The sequence below is a fragment of the Macaca mulatta genome, chromosome 10 (assembly GCF_049350105.2).
Source record: "Macaca mulatta isolate MMU2019108-1 chromosome 10, T2T-MMU8v2.0, whole genome shotgun sequence".
Taxonomy (NCBI): Eukaryota; Metazoa; Chordata; class Mammalia; order Primates; family Cercopithecidae; genus Macaca; species Macaca mulatta.
In genome coordinates this window covers 104015011-104035632 of record NC_133415.1, presented here as the reverse complement: position 1 = coordinate 104035632, position 20622 = coordinate 104015011, and positions in this window count along the sequence as shown.

The window sequence follows — 20622 nt, the reverse complement described above, 5'->3', positions numbered from 1 at the left end:
CTGAGATTCTCTTGATACAGCAGATTCCGGGGCCACACATTGAGTAGTGAGGGTTTAGGTCAGTGATTCTCAGCCCTGACTAAACATTGGCATCACCTGGGGAGCTCTTAGCTCTAAGCTGCCTGGGCCCTGCCCCCAGGAATCATACAATTGTTTTAGAATCAAGCCAGTGTCCCCCTGCTCAATGTGCTGAATCTGACTTGTGCTGGCTTGGGAAAGCCTAATGTTACATTTTTAGGAATTGTGTGAACCAGTTGATAAACAGAACCACTATTAACCATCAAACTATATAAACAGAATTAAATAAATTATATTTAAAAGAAAGACAGTACATAATTACAACCCAATACTTCCTAATCATTTAACTGCATTTCACTCCTTCTATGCTGTTAAGGGTATTTGTGTCTATTTGATTATTTGCATACCTGTGTGGTGGAAGGGCTACTTCGTATTTCTTCCCAGTTCCGTGCCCACTCAGTGACATCAGCCTTGGTGGGAGTGTTTCTGCCTCGGAAAACTGCAAACGCTACAGATCAGGGTTTACTTCCCCAAAAAGCTGGTAGTCAGACATTTACCAGTGCACCTGCAGCCCTCATTACTTACAGACATTATAATCACCTGAGGTGCTTGATAAAAGTGCAGACAGCTGGCATCTACCTAAGATTCCTGAATCCAACTCTCTGGGCATGGGAACTGGGGATCTGGGACCTTTTTAGAATAAGTGACCCAGGTGATTTCTTATCTACAGTGAAGTTACTTTAGAATAATGATCAAACCCTCCTAATTAGCAAAACTCAAGTTGGATTAAGATGCTCACTGGGCACCCATTTCTTTTTGCTCTAAGAAATTATTTCCAAGGCCTTTTGAAAGCCTTTTTATCTGAAATTCCTATTCCATCAAAATTCTGGGCAGAGCACTTTTTCTCCCCAAGACATGAGCAGGATGTTGTATCAGGAAGCTCAGTGGAGGCCTTGTCACCTAGTTGTCCTTGCATCCGACCTCACACCCAAAAGCATCAGCCTCTCATTTTTCCCTAATAAGGATGGTGTGTTGGCCAGAATTTTCCATGCTCCAATGTCTCATCAGGCTTATGTCCAAGCTCAGACCATTTTGAAATGGTTAGAAAGAACTGAGTGAAGAAACTAGGCTATTACATAAAAGTTTTGCCAACCAGGTGTCGTGGTGGATGTCTGTAATTGCAGATTCTCAGGAGGCTAAAGCGGGAGGATTGCTTGAGCCCAGGAGTTTGAGGCTGTGCTGTGATGGTCCCTGTGAATAACCACTGTGCTCTGACCTGTGTGATGTAGCAAGATCCCATCTTTAAAAGAAAAAGAAGCTCTGCCAAGCTGTATCCTGTAAATCTTAATTTAAATTTGTCAAGGTTTGACCATCCCTGGGATCATGAAACTGGGGAAAAGTGCTGGGAATGATCCTATAACCCTTGTGTTCTAACCAACAGTTATTAAGCCCAATAGTTCCCTCACTTTAGGGATTTCCTCACTTGTTTCTCCAGCAAACTGACAAATAGGTATCACCATGTTACAAATGAGGAAATGGTTTAAGAAATTTACCAGATGAGTGACATTCTTCAAGTCTTAACCTGTAATGATGTATGTGAGTTTTCTATTGCTACATAACAAGTTACCACAAACCAGTAACTTAGAACCACACACATTTATTATTTTAAAGTTTCCACAGCTCTGGGGTCCAGGAAAAAGGGTTAATTGGATCCTCTGCTCAGGGGCTTCCCAGGCTGAAATCAAGGTGTTGGCTGAAGTTGCAATTCCCATCTGAGTTTCTGCTAAAGCCAAGTACCACTTAGATTATTATTTACTTAAATTTTTTATTAATGAACTCACTTTTTATAGAACTCAGTCTTGCCCTAAGCAATAATATCCATTCAATTGCCAAGTTTGACCATCAAAATTCCCTTTTTTCTTAATACATTCAAATAAACATATCACTATTTAAAAAGTTTTAACTGTTGCATCTAAAATTGTGTGCACTGATTGTACCCACACCACGCTTTACAATTATTTCCCATACCACACCTGGACTTCATGACACTACATCCTACACTAACAGCCCCCAAGTACCTTACAAATGATTTCTGTTGTCAACCAGCTTCAGAGAATCTACAAGGTCCAAGACCCGGGTAAGTGGGGAGCCTGCAGACAGGTGCATGTTTTTTCATAAAGAGACCTCCATACATTTGGTAGACACATTATCAGCATTGGAAATTAATTTTCACAACTTGTCCTCAAGTGTATGTGACGTTTTGAGAAGCTTAGAAGACATCTTCCAGTATGCCATGTCATTTGATCTTCACAAATTGTGAGGTAGCCACCATCATCCCCACCTCATAGGTAAGGAAATTGAGACTTGGGAAAGTTATAGGACAGACTGAAATGCAAACTTATAGGTCTTCTGATTCCATTCAGCAATGTTTTCCATAGCATCATCACTCTTTCCAAACAACCTGCTAGTTCTCCACCAGCGACCATTTTTCTTTCTCTCTTAGTGACAGAGTTTGCATTCCTAGCAGCTATTCGTTGTGGCTGAGCACATGGCCACTAGGAATAAAGACTGCATTTCCCAGCTTTCTTTGCAGCTAGGAGTGGTCATGTGACTCAATGCTGACCAATAAGGATGTGAGTGGAAGAGATGGGAAGAGTCCTTCAAGTGAGTGATCTTTCTTTGTCCTTTCTCCTTCCTGATGGCTGGAATGCAGCCGTGATGGCAGGAGCTGTAACAGCCCTCTTGGACAATGAGTTGACCTTGGGAAATGGAAGATATGCATAGGGAAGCAACAGGCCACCTGGAGACTTTATGGAGCAGACTGCCCTGCCCACCTTACACTGCCTCCCCCTGGACTGTTACAAGACAGTGAGACAAACTTCTACCTTATTTAAGCTACTGTTATTTGAGTCTCTGTTATTCACAGCCAGACCTTTTTATAACAAATATAAAGTCATAATGAGGAAGGAAAATGCCAAAGTTTCAATGTCCCCATTTTAAAGAACAAGTCCCTTTTTTCTTGGAAACAGAACACCTGGCCCACAGTGGGACTGTGGGAGAAGAGAGGTGACTTGAGTCAGGATCCCCAGATGGCACCTGGTAAACATTTACCCACTCAGGTAGAGCCTGGATTCAAGGCTTCAGGACCTGTCACCTACAAGCAACCTGGGACCACAAAGCAGTTTGTTCTGATAGCTCCTCTTAATGATGTGTTTCCTGTAAGCCAGCTCCTCACCAATAACTCAGAAACACAAAATCAAAGCAGCCCTACCATGCACTGGCAAATATCGATCAAAGCCAACAAGGCTGGCAGAATTCTGACACCTCCTTCCCTGAGCTTACCTGAGAATTTGGGAAATAGTGTATGACAGTAATAAAGAGCAATTCAAACTTCATTAGGGGATGGAGGGAAAATGAGCCCAAGCCAAATAATGCCCACCCAGAGATGGCGGGGAGAGAGGGAGTCATTTTTGGCAGGAACACGTTGGACAGGCACGGAAGGTGATGTTGGATAGAGGAAGGAAAGAACGGACGTTTCTTGAAGCATCTCCAATGTTGACTCAATTCTATTGGGTCTATAGAGCTGGTTCAGCCCCTGGAGTTCTACCATGGCATTTTCTCACTTCTTGAATTGTTATTTCATACATTAACAATAACTAGAGGTGGAATCCTTCCCAACAGCAGCCACCTCTAGCCCCAGCTCCCCACTGGATTCCTCCCAGGCAGCTTTCCATGATGCTGCCAATATGTGATTTCTCTATTATTGATTCTCACTGCCATTTTCCATTAGCTCCAGCAAGGGAGATGAGACTGGTGACCTGGTAGAAAGAAAAGCAATCTATTGGATACCAGTATTCAGAACTGGGGAAATACCGATGCTGTTTGACTTAGGGTGGGGTTACATCGTGATAAACCCACTGTAAGTTGAAAATACTGTAAGTCTGAAATGCATTTAACACAACTAACCTACCGAACATCATAGCTTAGCCTAGCCTATCTTAAGTGTGCTCAGAACACTTACATTAGCCTACAGTTGGGCAAAGTCATCTAACACAAAGCCTATTTTATAACAACATCTTGAATATCTCATGCAATTTATCAAACACTGTACTGAAAGTGAAAAACGGAATCGTTGTATGGGTATGGTTTCTTCTGAATGTGCATTGCTTTTGAAACATCATAAAGTCATAAGTCAAACAGTCATAAATCAGGGGCCATCTGCAATGGTGACCATTATATTACTATTTATTTCTTGCTCACAATGTGTCAGTCATTGTGTTGGGTAATTGATATCTTTATTGGCTAATGTTTATGAAGTATTCACTATACACCAGACCCTATGTTAAACACACATTTTACATATATTAACTCATTTAATCCTCTCAATAGCCCTAAAAGGTAGGTACTATTCTTATCCCTATGTTACGGATGAGGAAACTGAGGTATAGCAGTGGGGAAATTTCTCAATCACATAGCTAGGAGGTGAATAAAGTCAAGACTGAAATACAGAGCACTTCCTGCCACCTGAGGGGCATAAAACATGAACAAGTACAGAACTGTTCATTCAGTGAAAACTTAGCTTGGGGCGGAGCAAGCAAGACAGAAACATTTGCACACCCACGACTACATCCTCTTACCCAGCCTTATCTTTCTCAGAACTTACCACTATAATATGAATTGTTCACGGTCACGATCCTACCTTCACATATCAACTCCATGAAGACACTATTTTTTTTCTTTCTTTTTTTTTTTTGACAGAGTTTTGCTCTGACACCTAGGCTGGAGTGCAGTGACGCAATCTGGGCTAACTGCAACTCCACCTCCCAGGCTCAAGTGAGTCTCGTGCCTCAGCCTCCCAGGTAGCTGGGATTACAGGTGTGCACCAGCTAATTTTTGTATTTTTAGAAGAGATGGGGTTTCGTCATGTTGGCCAGGCTGGTCTCGAACTCGTGGTCTCAAGCAATCAGCCCACCTTGGTCTCCCAAAGTGCTGGGATTATAGGTGTGAGCCATTTTGCCCAGCCTTTTTTTCCTGTTTTCTTCAGTGCTATTTCCCAAGCTCCTAGGACAGTGCTAAGCACATAGTAGGTGCTCAGTTAATATTGGAGGAAGGAGAAAGAAAGAGGGTTGGAGGAAGGGGAGAAAATGTCAAAGAATGTTTAAGAGCATGGAGAAAAAAAAGCTCTGAGGACAGACAGCGTTATAGGGGAAAGAGGGGATAGGCAAGTAGGTCACAGAATAAGCCACTGGGCTCACACTTGAGTGAGAGTACAAGGAAAAACTCTGAAATAGGCTATGATTGGAAACAATGGCCCATAAAACCACATTGAAAATGATACAAAGAAATTAACAGTTGGCCTTAGCTCCGGCAGACAACAGGGCGTGGTGGGGACAACATCAAAGTGGAGAAGCCATGCTTTTTCTGGCGGGGTGATGCTGGGGGAGGCCAGGGGGCTGTGTTTGATTCCAATCAATTCGTCACACTGGAAAAATTTGATTTTTTGCAGCCTCCAAATCATATTTTTGTGAAATATTTCAACTTTTTATATTGGCCTCAAATTCCAAGTTATTGTAAAATGCTATAGGAATGAGACGGGGGTCGAGGAGTTAGACTAACCCACCCACACAAAATTATAAAATCTGGGCCACATATTTTTAAAAACAACTACTTGAAGGCTCTGGAGAACAACCAGAAACAGAGAAACAAGAGGAGACTACCCTTAAAGACAGGAAGCAGTGGGGGATTTGCATATTAGTGACTTTTTGCCTGAGGGTACTCGCCAATCCACAAGCAGCTAAGAGTGACAAAAAGCTGCAGTTTACCAGCTGGAGGTGTCAAAGGTAGAGCGCTGGAAAGCAGCTGGAAGATTAGGTGGTCAATCCTGGGAGAGGAGGAACTGCCACTGGAATTAGCCCTCACATCTCTATATAAAATGCACCCAAATTCTTAGCTGACTACAAAACTACACCGGCCAGGGAAGACCCAGGAACTACAGTGAAAAAGCAGCAGCGAGAAACTGAGAGAACTGAGTCAGAGTTCCTGCTGACGTTGAGGGAGGTGGAGTTTGGAGGATGAGCCTATCCAAATTAATTGCCTTCTAGAAAAAAATAAGAACTCTTCAAAGGAGCACAACAGAACCCAGAATCTCTACACCATATCATTCATGACATCTAGTAGTGAATTGTAAATCATTAAACACACAAAGAAGCAGGAAAAGGTGGATCATCATCAAGGAAAACAAGCATTTAATGGAAAAGAATCCCAGATGTTGCAATAATTTCAGGCAAGAAATTTAAGGCAGCTATTACAAACATGTTCGGGGACTTAATGTCACCTAATATAAATGTAACTGGAGTCTCAGAAGAAGAGGAGAGAGTGCATGGGCAAGAAAAAATTTGAAGAATTAAAATGGCCAAACACTTCCCAAATTTGGTAAGAGACATCAACTTACAAGTCCAAGAAGTTCAGCAAACCTTAAATAAGATAAATACAATAAAAGCTCTACATAGGCACATTACAGTCAAATTCCTGAAATCCAAATATAAAGAAAAAGCCTTGAAAGTAGTCAGAGAAAAGCAACGTATTATACACTAGCAGATAATGATAAGAATTATGGCTGACTTCTCATTAGAACCAATTAAGGCCAGAAGAGGAGGGAGTAACGTCTTTATGACGTTCAAAGAAAAAAAACAAGAATCCATAATTCTTTATCAAATGAAATTATCCTTCAAAAATGAAAACAAGCCTGGGCACAGTGCCTCATGCCTGTAATCCCAACACTTTGGGACGCCAAGGCAGGAGAATCACTTGAGCCCAGGAGTTTGAGACCAGCCTTGGCAAGGAAGAGAGGCCCTGTCTCTACAAAATAATAAAAAATAAAAATTAGCTGGGCATGGTGGTACATGCCTATAGTCCTAGCTTCCTGGGAGGCTGAAGCAGGAGTATCACTTGAGCCCAGAAGTTAGAGTTTATAGCACTGCACTCCAGCCTAGGTGACAGGGCAAGACTCTTTCTCAAAAAAAAAAAAAAAAAAAAAAAAAAGCAAAGAAAAGAAAGCAAAATAAAGATATTTCAAATAAAAAAAGACAGAGAGAATTCATCACCGTAATCTATAATCTTCTCCTATAAGAACAACTATAGAAAACTTTTCATTCTGAAATGATATCAAATGGTAATTAACCTACAGGAGGAAATGACAATCACCAAAAACAGCAAATGTTTCAAACTGCCCCATCATCTCATGAAATATGTGAAAGAGAAAACAGAGAAAAGAGGCACGTATGTGAAATCTTGTCCCTCAAACAGTAGAGCTTTAAACATCTCTGATGCCTGCCTCCCAGGTGTGAAGGCAGTGGTGTGCTCCAGGACAGGGGAGATAATCCTATGAGGGTCTTTCCCTCTCCCTTCACTTTTTGGTCCCTGCAGACAAGTTTTGAGGGGCAAACCCTGAGGTTTTGTAATCTAGGCCATGCTGAAGACTCACCTGGCATGTCCATAGCCCCTGAGCATTGAGGGTGAGGCTGGCTTGGGAAGTTACACGGATCCTGCTGCCTCTGTGCTTACAAGCAGGTCGAAAGTCTCAGCCAGGCGCAGTAGCTCACATCTGTAATCCCAGCACTTTGGGAGGCCGAGACAGGTAGATCACTTGAGCCTAGGAGTTCAAGATCAGTCTGGGCAACATGGTGAAACCCCATCTCTACAAAAAATACAAAAACTAGCCAGGCATGGTGGTGCAGTGGTGGCTCACACCTGTAATCCCAGCACTTCGGGAGGCTGTGGTGGGAGGATCACTTGAGTCCAGAAGATTGAGGCTACAGTAAGCCAAGACTGTGCCACTGCACTCCAGCCTGGGCAACAGAGCAAGCCCCTGTCTTAAAAAAAAAAAAAAAAAAGAAAGAAAGAAAAGAAAATAATAGTCTCCCAAGCCCAAGCCCAAGGCCAAGGCAACACAGCTGGGAACAGGAAACTCACAGGAGGCAACCTGCTTGCTCTAGGAAAAGGCCCAAAGAGGTCAGGACACCTGAGTTCTAGTTTGGAATCTTCCAGACTCACTGAGCTGTTCTTCAGCCTCTCTTTCTCAAAAAGGAGAGATTGATTGAGGGGGAAAAAAAAAGGTGATCTCAACCTTTTCTACCTTGCTGTACTGTTGTGAAGTTCAAACATGCATCAGCTTGCTGGAAATGCTTGAAGCTCTTTAGAAATACAAAGGATTTTTATGAAGAAGGGCCCCTCCCATACACATGCTATACTGTTTTCGGTGTATAAAAATCCAAAAGACAGCTGGGTTAAAAACACTTGGGATTGGTGAAGATGTGAAGAAATTGCAACCCTTATGCATTGCTGGTGGGAATGTAAAATGGTGCACCCACTGTCGAAAACAGTACAGTCATTTCTCAAAAAACTAAGCATAGAGTTACCATATGACCCAGCAATTCTGATTCTAGGTATACAACCAACAGAACTGAAGGCAGGGTCTCAAACAGATACATAGACACTAGTGTTGATAGCAGCATTATTCACAATAGTCAAAAGGCAGAAGCAACCCAAATGCCCATCAAGAGAAGAATGGATAAACAAAATGTGCTACATCTATACAATGGAATATTATGCAGCCTTTAAAAAGGAAGGAAATTGTAACATATGCTACAACATGGATAAACCTTAAGGACATTATGCTAAGTAAAATAAGGCAGACACAAAAGGACAAATATTGCATAATTCCATTTATATGAAGTACTGAAAATAGTCAAATTCATAGAGACAGAAAGCAGAATGGTGGTTTCCAGGGGCTGAGAGGCGGGAGTTCATGGGTACAGTTTCAGTTCGGGAAGACGAAAAGACTCTAGAGATGGATAGTGGTAATGGTTGCACAACAATACAATTATACTTAGTGCATTGTACACTTAAAATGGTTAATTTTGTGTTATGCACAAGGGTGTGAATGTACTTAATGAATTACGCACTTAAAGTGGTCAATTTTTTGTATATTTCACCATAATTTTTTTTTAACATTCAAAAAGCAGCTGGAAGCCCCCAGGACACAATGGATTTTTTAAACTGAAATTTCCCTGGGGTATAGACTCTGGTGTTCCAGATATGGAGGCCAATCCAACATCACTCACAAGCCTTGGGGCAATAGGGACAGCAGTTGTGCCCAGGGTCTAGAAAGAAGAGAGATGTAGCCAGGCACATGTGGTCATTTCCTCCGTCCAGAGCCTCCTTCTCACTCAATGTTCCTCTAAGGCACAATTTCATTTTGGTAGTTTCCAGTGTACCCTTTCCCTCCTACACCAGACTGGCCATGTGTAATATTAAAACTAATGGCAGAAACAGCAATTACTTTTGTACTGACCAAATATTTATTAATAAAGCCATTTATTGGGTGAACTCATTTAGTCCTTGCAACCCCAAGAGGTGGGGGTACTGCCATTGCCTTCATGTCGTAGAAGAGGAAACAGGCACAGAAGTGTTCAGTCATCTGCCCAAGGTCACTTACACGTGCAGTGGGGGACAGAGATGAGACACAAATCAGGGGGGCTGGCTCTATAGCCACCTTCTCAATCATAACTCTTGCTGCCATTCTAAGACAAGCTACACATCTCAGGAGTGAAGGCTCTTCCAAAGGCAGGTGAGTTTCCACTGTTGATTTGTTTGACTTTTTTGTGAAGTGAGTCCTCATCAGAGAAGCCACAGGCTATGAGGATGCCAAAATCAATAGCAGCTTTCTCGTATTGAATGCTTTCCACATCCCAAACACCATCTCCTCTAACCCTCACACAAATGCTGCCAGATGGGAAGGTATTGGCCCGATTTCACAGATGGAGACGGAGAGGCTCATAGTCATTAGCTAACTTGCCTGAGTCTATGCCTAATCTGGGATTAAAAGCCAGATCTGGCCGATTTCAGAGCCTCTACACCTAAACCCAACGATGGTCCACAGGGCCAATTTTGCATTTAGCCCTTGGCAATATCTAGAGACATTTTTGGTTGTCCTCTGGGGGGTGCCACTGGCATTTGGTGGGTGGAGGTCACGGATGCCGCTAAACATCCCACAGTGCACAGGACATTCCCACGACGGAGAACCATCCGGCTTAGAATGTCACCCGTGCTGAGGCTGAGACACCCTGCCGAAGCCCTAGGCTGTGATTAAAGGCAGTGCAGGGAATCTCAGTTTTAAGTTTTTAAAATTTCCCTCAAGGCCTTAAAATACACACCACAGCACGTCAGCCGTGACTATCTCTGGGTGGTGAGAGTGCTGGTGAGTTTTATTTTTCTCTTTTGGCAAAATTGCATTTTCTAAATTATCTGCAATGAATATGCATTAGTCTCGTAATCAAGTAAGTTTCAGCTTTTCCAAGAAGTCCTTGGGCTCTGGGAGTTGGAGAACCCTTCTGGGTTGGCATTTCATGATCCAATGTGAAGTTTCAGGAAGGTGAATCTCAGCAAAGGGGCCAGGGGCAAGGTCTGGCTCAGCCAGTTACTGGATGCCCACCCTTGGACTTTGCCCCTGGGAGCCTGGTTCCTTGTTGGTAACATGGAGATGATACCTCTTGGGTTGTGTTACCGTAGTTTTTCTGGGTGCCTGACCAGGTGCCAGGCACTATGGAGCGAAGCATTTTATCCACATCTGCTCATTTCAACTCCCCACAAGCTCATGAGATTGGCTACTGAACCCAGGAGGGAGAAGCAGCTTGCCTGAGGTCATGGACATGGTAGGTGGCAAAACTAAGACTCAAACCAAAAGGCATTTGATTCCCAAAAGCCTGTCATAAAATACAGACCCAAACGATGGCAGTGTTTGCTATTCCTGCCCCTGGAGGGGGCGCTTTGCAAAGACTGCCTTCATAAGACAGTTGAAGAATCTCGCATGCAGCTGGCATCCTTCAGCTCCCAGGGCACAAAGAGCTGTGTCTTATCTGTTCAACATCTGAACATCAGTCCACTTCAACATCTGAACTGATTCAAGGAAGCTGCCTGGCTTAAGTCCTCCTAGGCAGGGGAGACAGACCCTGGTCAGTTGAAAAAGAGGAAAGAAGTAAACCTGGGGGCCGGAGGAGGCTGGCAGAGCTCCTCTGTCTTCTCTCTGACTTATCTTGCAAAGAAAACGTCCCTGGTGTTAGCCCTGTCCTCGTCTGGCTGTGGGCTGAGCTCAGGTGAACACTCTGAAGTACTGGCACTCCACCAAATGCTACCCGTCAGCTCTGGGATGCGACCCCGTGGAGGTAGGCTAACCAGGGTTAGCAGGTGTTTTATATAAGTATATCTTGTGCAATATTTGGGACATCCTCATACTAAAGAATTATTTGTTGTTTATTTGAAGTCCAAATCTAACTGGGTGTCCTGTATCTTACATGGCAACCCTTCCAATGGGCCCTCGATGTCTGAGAGTAAGGGAGGAAAAGGGTCAAGGGCTGCAGTGCTGGCCTTTATCAGGACAACTCTATCAGGACTAGGCCAGGATGACACCCTTCACGTCTGTGCTGGGATCTGGGATCTGATCCTCTCTGATTCAGCCTTCACATCTTTTTTTTTTTATTTTTATTTTTTAAGATGCTGTCTCACTCTATTGCCCAGGCTGGAGTGCAATGGTGTGATCATAGCTCACTGCAGCCTTGACCTCCTGGCTCAAGTGATCCTCCTGCCTCAGCCTCCCAAGTAGCTGGGAGTACAGGCATGCACCACCACACCCAGCTAATTATCACTATTATTATTATTATTATTTGTAGAGATGGTGGGGGGTGGGGTCTCACTATGTTTCCCAGGCTGGTCTCGAACTCCTGGTCTCAAGCAATCCTCCCACCTTGGCCTCCCAAAGTGTGGGAATTACAGGCATCATCATGCCTGGCCTTCCACATCTTTCTCAAAGGCATATTTTTTCCTTTTCTTCCCTGCATAATATCCCTCTCTTGGCTTCCCATTACCCTGAGCTAAACCCTTAGCTGAGCCCTGTGCACTACTGTCCCCCCAGGGCCTGGATGTATAAGGTGCTTGGTAAACCTCTGTTGAAAGAATGCATAAGAAGATGGCCCCAGCCATCCACAGCCTTGGTGCTTATTCCTGCTGCCTCGCGCATCCCACGGGGGCCATATAGAGCTTCTTTCTTTTTCCACCATCACCTGCCTCCAGCCCACCCCACCCCTGTGCCTTCCCCCAACTCATCCTCATCTCAGCTTTCCTTGTCTTCCACCTCGGGGGTTGGCAGAGAAAAGAATGCCTAACCCCTCTGGCAATGCAGAGTGGTATTGCTCTGAGCGCGCTGGTGTTCAGTTCATCCTCCCGACATCAGGTGAGGTGGGTAATTCCTGCTGCCAGTCCCCTTTTTACAGCTAGTAAGGGTTAGGCGAGAATTCTGAGCCAAGCCAGTCTGGCTCCTGGGCCCACGCTTGTGCCGGCTCCCTCTTAATGCCCTGCGTGTAGAACTTTCTATCCAGGCTTTGATTGCTCATTTACCTCTCCTACTCCTCTGCTCCCCATGTGCTCCATGGGGGGAGGAACCACTCCATCCTCCACATCTGTCATTAGCATCTGATAATAACAAGAATCCTATCAACCAACATTTATTGAGTACTTATATTCCAAGGACTTTCTAAATGTTTGATGTGTTTAATGCAATTCCCACAAGTCATAAGTACTGTTGGTATCCCCATTTTACAGATGAAGAAACTGAGGCACAGAAAGGCTGGGTTAGCAGCTCCAGCCACACAGCCAGTGGCACAGCTGGGAGTCCAACTCTAGCAACCCAGCACCAGAGCTACCCTCACAGCCTCCACACCAAGCATTCAGGAGTGCTTGCTGGTGTGCTTGAGTAAAGAAAGGAGATTTTGTAGTTACTTAACAGGACCTTGAGAACAAACTAGTGAAATAAAGAGAGGGTCATTGTGGAGGGGAAAGAACTGAGGGCCACCCCTCAGCTGGCTGTGGAATGAAAATGCACTCCCATCTCTAAATGCCAGCACAAGCTGCATCCTTTCAAGGATTCTTTAAGCCCCAATACTAACATGGCTTGATCATTATAAACAATAAACCATCACACCAATAGCTGACGCTCACTGAGAGCATGTAATGTACCTGCAGAGTGCTGAGGGCTTCACACGCCCTCTTTGATGAGACTTCTGAGCAGATACTGTTATCCCCATCTGATCAGCGAGGTTCGAAATGGGGAAGTGACTCTCCCGGGGTCCTGTGGCTTCCTGGTGACAGGGCTGGCATTGGAGTCCCAGCCTGTGTTACTCTAAAGGACAGGCAGGGATGCAGCTTTCTTCTCTGTCCTCAGGAAACAGCCACATGTCATCAGGAAGCTACGTTTTTTTTACAGACGGATCTCTAACGAAACTTATTTACCTCTCTTAGCTCCATATTTTCCAGGATAAGGATTCAAACCAACTGAAATAAACATTTCTTCGCTGCCTTTTTTTTTTTTTTTTTAATCAACTGATGGCTGTTGAGCTCCCACTCGGTGTGAGACACTGCCCTGGATGCTGGGCATACACGGTTAGCAGCACCAAGGCATAGCTTGTGGGCTAGTGCAGGAGAGCCAAGGAAACAGATAAAATACCAGGTGATGACCCGTCAATGGTGTACACCGAGGGGCGAGGGGAGCCCACCGAAGACACCCAATCCCCTGAACAGAAAGGAAAACACAGAACCCAAGATGAGCCATCAAGCGTTTGAGTTGGCGTTCACCAGAGAAACGGAGTCAACAGGATATAGAGAGATTTATAACAGGAGATTCATTATGAGTATTTGCTCACATGATTCTGAAGGCCAAGAAGTCCTGTGATGTGCCCTTTGCAAGCTGGAGATCCAGGAAAGCCAGTGATGTAATTCAGTTCAAGTTCAGAGCCTGGGGTACAATTCCCAGTCTGAGTCTGGAGGCCAGAGGACCAGGAGCACCAGTGTCTGAGAACGGGAGAAGATGGAGGTCCCACCTCCAACGGAGGAAGCAGATTCATGCTTCTTCCACCTTTTTGTTCTCCTGGGACTCTCAGTGGACTGGATGATGCATGCCTACATTGGGGAGGGCGGTCTCCCTTACTCAGTCTATGGATTCCAATGCCCAGCTCTTCTGGAAACCCCCTCACAGACACACCTAGAAATCATGTTTAATCAACAATCTGGGCTTCCCTTAGCCCAGTCAAGTTGACACATAAATAACCATGACATGAAGAATGAGAAGGAATCACCCAGGAAAAAGGGAAGGGACAGAGGGACAGCACGTGTGAAGGCAAGGAGTGAATCTTGCGGAAAGCCTGCTGTGAGTACTAACGTGCCTCTGTGTCCTTGAAGCATGGGCTGTGCAGTGGGGCATGGGGAAGCCTGAGAAGTCAGGGTAAGGACTTGACTTTGAGGGTGGCGGGGAGTCACACAAGGCAGGTGTGGAGCCACAGTTCCCACTGTGGTCCATCCATGCACCCTTCCTCGTGGGCTGGTCCATTGGAGTTAGGTAGGGCCATGTAACTACTTCTGGCCAATGGACTGTGAGCAGAAGGGAGCTGTGTTCCTTCTGGGCTGAAGCATTTAAGAGCCAGTGCATAAGCTTATGGGTCTCCTCCCCTGCTACAGGGACCCTGGAGCCACGTGTAGCTATAGGATGGAAGCCACGTGTAGCTTGGAGACTGGAGCTACCCATCCACAGGGAGCTTCCATGGAGAGGCTCTGTAGCCTCTGCATTAATGAAAAGTAAACATCCAGGTTAAGCCACAGAGATTCTGAAATTTGTTGACAGTAGTGTTGTCTAGCCTGACTAGATCTGAGGGTGGAGGGCAGGTCAAGTTTGGTGACTCATGCCTGGGGAGATGCTTTGGTTAGACAGGCTTAATGGGTATCAAATATTTAAGTTTGGAGATAGCGTCTGCAAATTAGTTCATTCCCACTGGGATTCAATTCCAGCCTCTGCTCCACAAACTGAAACCTCTGTCTTGTACTTTGTGGGTACGTGGTAAGCAAGTGGTCAAACCAAGAGAAGAATCGGGGACCGGACAATCTGTAAGCCAACCTCAGACTCAGCCCCCAGTGGAGAAACAGATGGGAGACCCCTCCAAGGGCTTCTGTCCATCCCTATTCTGCCTTGGTCCACCATCAGCCAGCTGGTCAGCCCCTTTCTCCTCTGCCTCCATGCACTAACACTTATCCCAGCCTGGAGTGGGATGTGTGCATTCTGGCCAATGAGTTGTATAAGCAGGTCTCCTCAAAGGCTACTAGAAAGTGAATCTTTCAGATCGAAAGACTTCGGCTTACAAAGAGAGCCTCTCGCCTATGCCCTGCCTCCTCCGTAGGATGCAGAAGAGGATCAGAGACACAACAACTGGAGCTGTGGCAACCATCTTAGGGTTGGAGATAACAAATTCAAGGACAGACGGCCAACCCAGAAAGGAGACTGGGAAAGGACCTAATTCCCTGATGACATTTTTATGACGTGCGGTATCTTGGTACTTCTGCCCAGACATCTTGTTAAGACAGGAGTGAATATTCTTATCCTTTTAGCTGCTATTACTCGGGGGTTTTGGAGCCCAACAGACCCTAACAAACATGCTTTTTACCTTTAGAAATCAATCAGTCAATCAATAGTGTAAATGGTTATCTCAGCTCAGGAGGATGGGTTCCACCAGAGATTCGGGGAAAAAGCCAGTTGTCTCTGTAAGCTTGTTGTCATATCCTCCTCTGACATGTCTGGAGTCTGAGAGGCAGAGGAGACTGAGCTGGATGTTTTTGCATCTCCTTAGTTTAGAACACTGGCTACTGTTCCTGTGGGTCACAGGCATTCAAGGTCTGTGTTAAAAGCTTCAATCCCCATGCCACTATCTGGGGCTGATCTGATGCCAACTGCTCTTACTTTTCTCATCTCCTTCCCTGCGCTCCGGGTACAGCCCACAGCCATCTGTGAAGGGCGCTTTGCAGGCATCATTCTTATCAATGCTTTATGCATCTGCAGGAGGCAGCAGAACCCATGCCCAGGCTGCTGCAGCCTCCCATACACAAATCCCCGCTCCTCCTTCCAGTCAGGCCCTAGGTCCTTCTCCTTTCTGCATCAACAAGCAGAATGCTGAGGCTAGCAGAGAGCACATCAATGTTTTCTTGGTTTCTCGTTATTTTGTCTCCAGCCATCCCACAGATACTAATCTTAAATTCCTAGTATATAAGAGTGAAAGGGGCTGGACGCAGGGGCTCATGCCTATAATCCCAGCACTTTGGGAGGCCGAGGCAGGCAGATCACCTGAGGTCAGGAGTTCGAGACCAGCCTAGCCAACATGGTGAAACTCCGTCTCTACTAAAAATACAAAAAATTAGCTGGGTGTGGTGGCACATGCCTGTAATCCCAGCTACTTAGGAGGCTGAGGCAGGAGAATAGCTTGAACCCAGGAGGTGGAGGTTGCAGTGAGCCAAGATCGTGCCACTGCACTCCAGCCTGGGCAATGAGAGCAAAACTCCGTCTAAAAACAAAAAAAAAAAGAGTGAAAGGGACTTGGCTTTAGGGAGCAGAGAGCCCAGGGCATTCATTTCACAGATGGGAAGAGTGAGGCCCAGAGAGGAAGTGGTGTTGGCCCATATTCATGCTATGATTTAGAGTCAAAGCCAGAACTAAAATCCAGCTCTCCATGGGTATAGGATAATCTCTTAAACATAGAATAATCTCTTAAACATAAACAGATATATATACCTATATGCACATGCAAGTATAATAATCAAGTAGAAGGCTATTCCTTCTTGTTTTTTTCAGTGAGATCATAAACTGCTTGTGGTCAAGTGTGCATATGGTAGAAACTGTATTCAAATGGGGTTGATTATTTAAAGGGGCTTATTGGCTCTCATAAGTGAAAACTCTAGAGACACATCTAACTGGATCCAGAAGGCTAAGAGATCCCCTCTGGATGTTGCATCTCCAAGCTCTGCTGCTTTCCACACAGGTTGACCCACCCCGGAACTGCTAACCTCGGTCAGAGGACATGGTGCTTAGCCCCCTCCTCAGCCACCTGAACCGGAGTGGGTATGTCCTCCAAAAGAGCACTGGTGCTGTTATCAGAAGATGTGGGAAAGAGAGATGTATAACATCAGATGCCCGCCACAGTAAGGAATGTACCTTAGCAACCCTTCATTTCCCCTGTAGGTCCCTATAAACACTAAAAATAAAGCATACCTGACTCCCACACATGAATGAATGAATGAATGAATGAATGAATGAATGAATGAATGAATGTGTGTTGAATAAGCACTCACTGAGTTGCTGATTATTAGCACTGGTGCTGTACACTTATGCTACCATCTCCAAGGACTGCCCTGTGTCTCTTCATCTTTCCCCACGCCCACCCCATGCTCTCTGCAAGATACTGGAGCAGCCCACAGGTAGGAAAGGCAGCAAGTTACCCATTTGGATTGCTCTAATGAATCAAGAAATGCCCCTGTCAAATGCTGGCCAGAAGCTGCTCTCCTAAGCGCTCTCTGCTGTGTGGGAAGGCCGACTTTAGCCGCACAAAGAGCTGTTGCACAGTTGGTAAGGCCACAGGTTGAATCTGAAAGACCTGGGTTCAGGTTCCAGCTCTGCACCTTATTAGCTGAGGGTCCTTCTGCACATTCCCCGCCTCTCTGAGCCTCAGTGTCCTTATCAATAAGGTGAGGATAATACCAGACCCTACCTGGGAGGAATCGTGTGAGGGTCACGTGACTGCATGGCAAGCCCTTGGCTCAGTGCTTGAAACATATCCCAGAAGATCACTATTAGCTATTCTCAGTCCCACAGGGGTGCTCTTAACCCATCAGCACTCAACAGGCTTATTAGACGTGAACTCACTTTGCAAGGAGCAGACCACTCCTGTCCTGGGGTGACTGGGCCACAGACACACCTTAATAATAAGGGAGACAGGGAGGGGTACCAAGTAGAAGATAAAGCAAATCCATGGGGTGATCACAGTTGATAAAGGACTTCTGCAAACATTAACTCATTTAATCCTCACAATCATCCCATGAGAGAGAGCCTGCTTTTGTTTCCTTTACACAGATGAGAAAAACAGGCTCAGAGAGTCTAAGTCATTTGCCTAATTCACCCAGCTAGTAAGTGACTCCAGGACCATTGCTCTTTGTGGAGCTGGAGGTGTGAGCTGAGGCAGGGAGAGGTCGTCCACCATTCTTTCCCCCTGCCATTGCTGAGAGAAACCCATTTCTGAGCTCGTGCAACTGTGAGTGACTCAACCCACCCTCTCTGTCAGAGCGGTGGCACATAACGTCCCGTGTCCAACCACCAATCTGAGTGCCCATCTCCCAGCCACAGAGACTGGGGCATGGACAGGTACATGGCCAGACAGGGCCAAGCCAAACCGCCCAGGAACCTCATGGAACTGAACCCTCAAACTTCCTACTCAGTTAGCCCCACTTCTCCCTGGAGAGGAACCTGCATGATTCCCTGGAAAAGAATTCACGGCATCTGTGAAACAGGACACAGATACACATGTAGCCAGATGCTGGGCTGCCTTTTACAGCCTCCTCTTCGCTGTTTTAAGAGCACCACTCTGCCACTTCCTGCTGTGATCTGGGACGAGTGCCTAAGTCACTCCGTGCACCCCCTTCCTCTCTGCAGAGTGAGGCTAGCACTAGTGCCTTCCCGTAGGCTGCTGCGAGGGTTCAGCACAGAGCAGGGTGCGCAGGAAGCATCAATAGTTGTCAGCTGCTGTGATCTTTTTATCTTACCCAGGCCTGCCTGCATCTCGTCACTTGTCACCCAGGTTATAATCAGCACCTAAAAGCTTCTGTTCTCTCAGCATGTATTTGTCTCTTTACTGGTGGACCAGCTCGGGGAAGGGCTGCAATCATTGAGTCCCCAGAGGCTCGCTTCCCTAGCTCCTCCCCATTCCAAAGGGGATAGATAAAAATTTAAAATGATCCCAGCTGCCATCCTTTGAGGAGGGCCTCCTTGGCTTCCTTTCTCCAAAGCATTCTCACCAAATGGCACCTCTCAGAGGGCCCCGAGCTGAGGCACCAACCACGGCTTTCAGTGATCATTCACAAAAGTCCTCCTGGAACTGGGACCGTTCCCTGCTGATCCTAATTCATCAGAGATGTTGTTTACATTTTTACCTTCCTCGGACTATGTGTTCTCGAGCCCTCAAAATAAAGCCTTTTTGGCATTCCATCAGTAAGGATTTCTCAATAGCTATGAACAGAAGCCAATTCTGGAAAACCTAAGTGAAAAAAAAAAAAAAATTGTACTGAGAGAACGTGAGCCTAGCAGCACTATTCACAACAGCCAAAAGGTAGAAACAACCCAAATGGCCATCAGCTGATGAATGGTTACATAAAATATGGTCTATCCGTACAAGGGAATATTCTCCAGCCTGAGAAAGGAATGAAGCATTAACACAGGCTGCAACGCAAATGACCCTCAAACACCATTTGTTAACTAAAAGAAGCCAGATGCAAAAATTCATGTATTGTATGATTCCATTTACATGTAATATCCAGAATTGGTACATCCATAGAGACAGAAAGCAGTTTTGTGGTTGCCAGGGACTGGGGAGAGACAGGAAGAGGAAGCGATTGTTTCACAGGTAGGGGGTTTCCTTTCCGGGTGATGATAATGTTTTGGAAAGGGATAGAAGTGCTGGTTGCACAACATTGTGAATATACTAAATGCCACTGAATTGTACGCTTTACAATGGTTAGTGTAATGTCATGAATTTTACCATAATTTTTCAGAAAAAGAAAGATTAAAGTGTTAAGATTAAAAAATATAAATAAAAGAAATATGGGCTGGCCCAAAAGATGAAAGGAAAGCTAAAAAGCCAGGTTTGGGAAAGGGCAGGAACCAGGGCAACCCCGTGGTCCTGGGTAGTGTGGGTGGAGAGTCTGCCAGGCTTCATCCTGCCTCAGGCAGTACCCGCCATTTTTAATCCTTGAGTCAAAGACTCAAGGGCCTCAGTTCCAGGCCCAACTCTTGACAGGAGAGGGCAGGAAGCCTGGACCAATGGTCCAGCTGCACAAGAGAGATGGGAAAATTCATATTTTGTTGTCAAAAGAAGGGAGACAGTGGCTGGGAAGAAAAAAATATATGAATTTGCGAGGAAGGAAGCTGGAGATGTGAGCTGAAGCAGGGATAGAGGTCATCCGCCCTCCTTTCCCCCGTCATTGCTCAGAGGAACTCATTTCTGAAAAAAAAGTCATTCAATAGCTACCCTATTGCCCTTGTGCAACTGTGAGTGACTCAACGCACCCTCTCCATCAGACAGGTGGCATATGGCCCCCATCCATCCAATCACCAATCAGAGTGCCCCATCTCCCAGCCACAGAAACTGGGTCATGGATGGGTACATAACCCAGACGGGCCCAATCCAATCCTCGCAGGAACTTCATGGGAAGACCCCTTTTTCTGCAAGAGGCCCCCACTACCATCTGCAGTGGAGTCGGAGCGGGAGAGCGGTGTCAGATCCATCTGATCCAAGTGGACTAAGAGTGAGGAAGGGGAGGTTTCCCCCACACACACACCAAAAAAACAAAACAAAACAAAACAAAACAAAAAACCAAGATGCTGTTTCCAGAAGAAGGAATGTGAGCTAGGTTGGTCAAAACAACAGATGGTCATTGCAGACATTGCCATCAGGAGGTTCATGGGACTGTGCT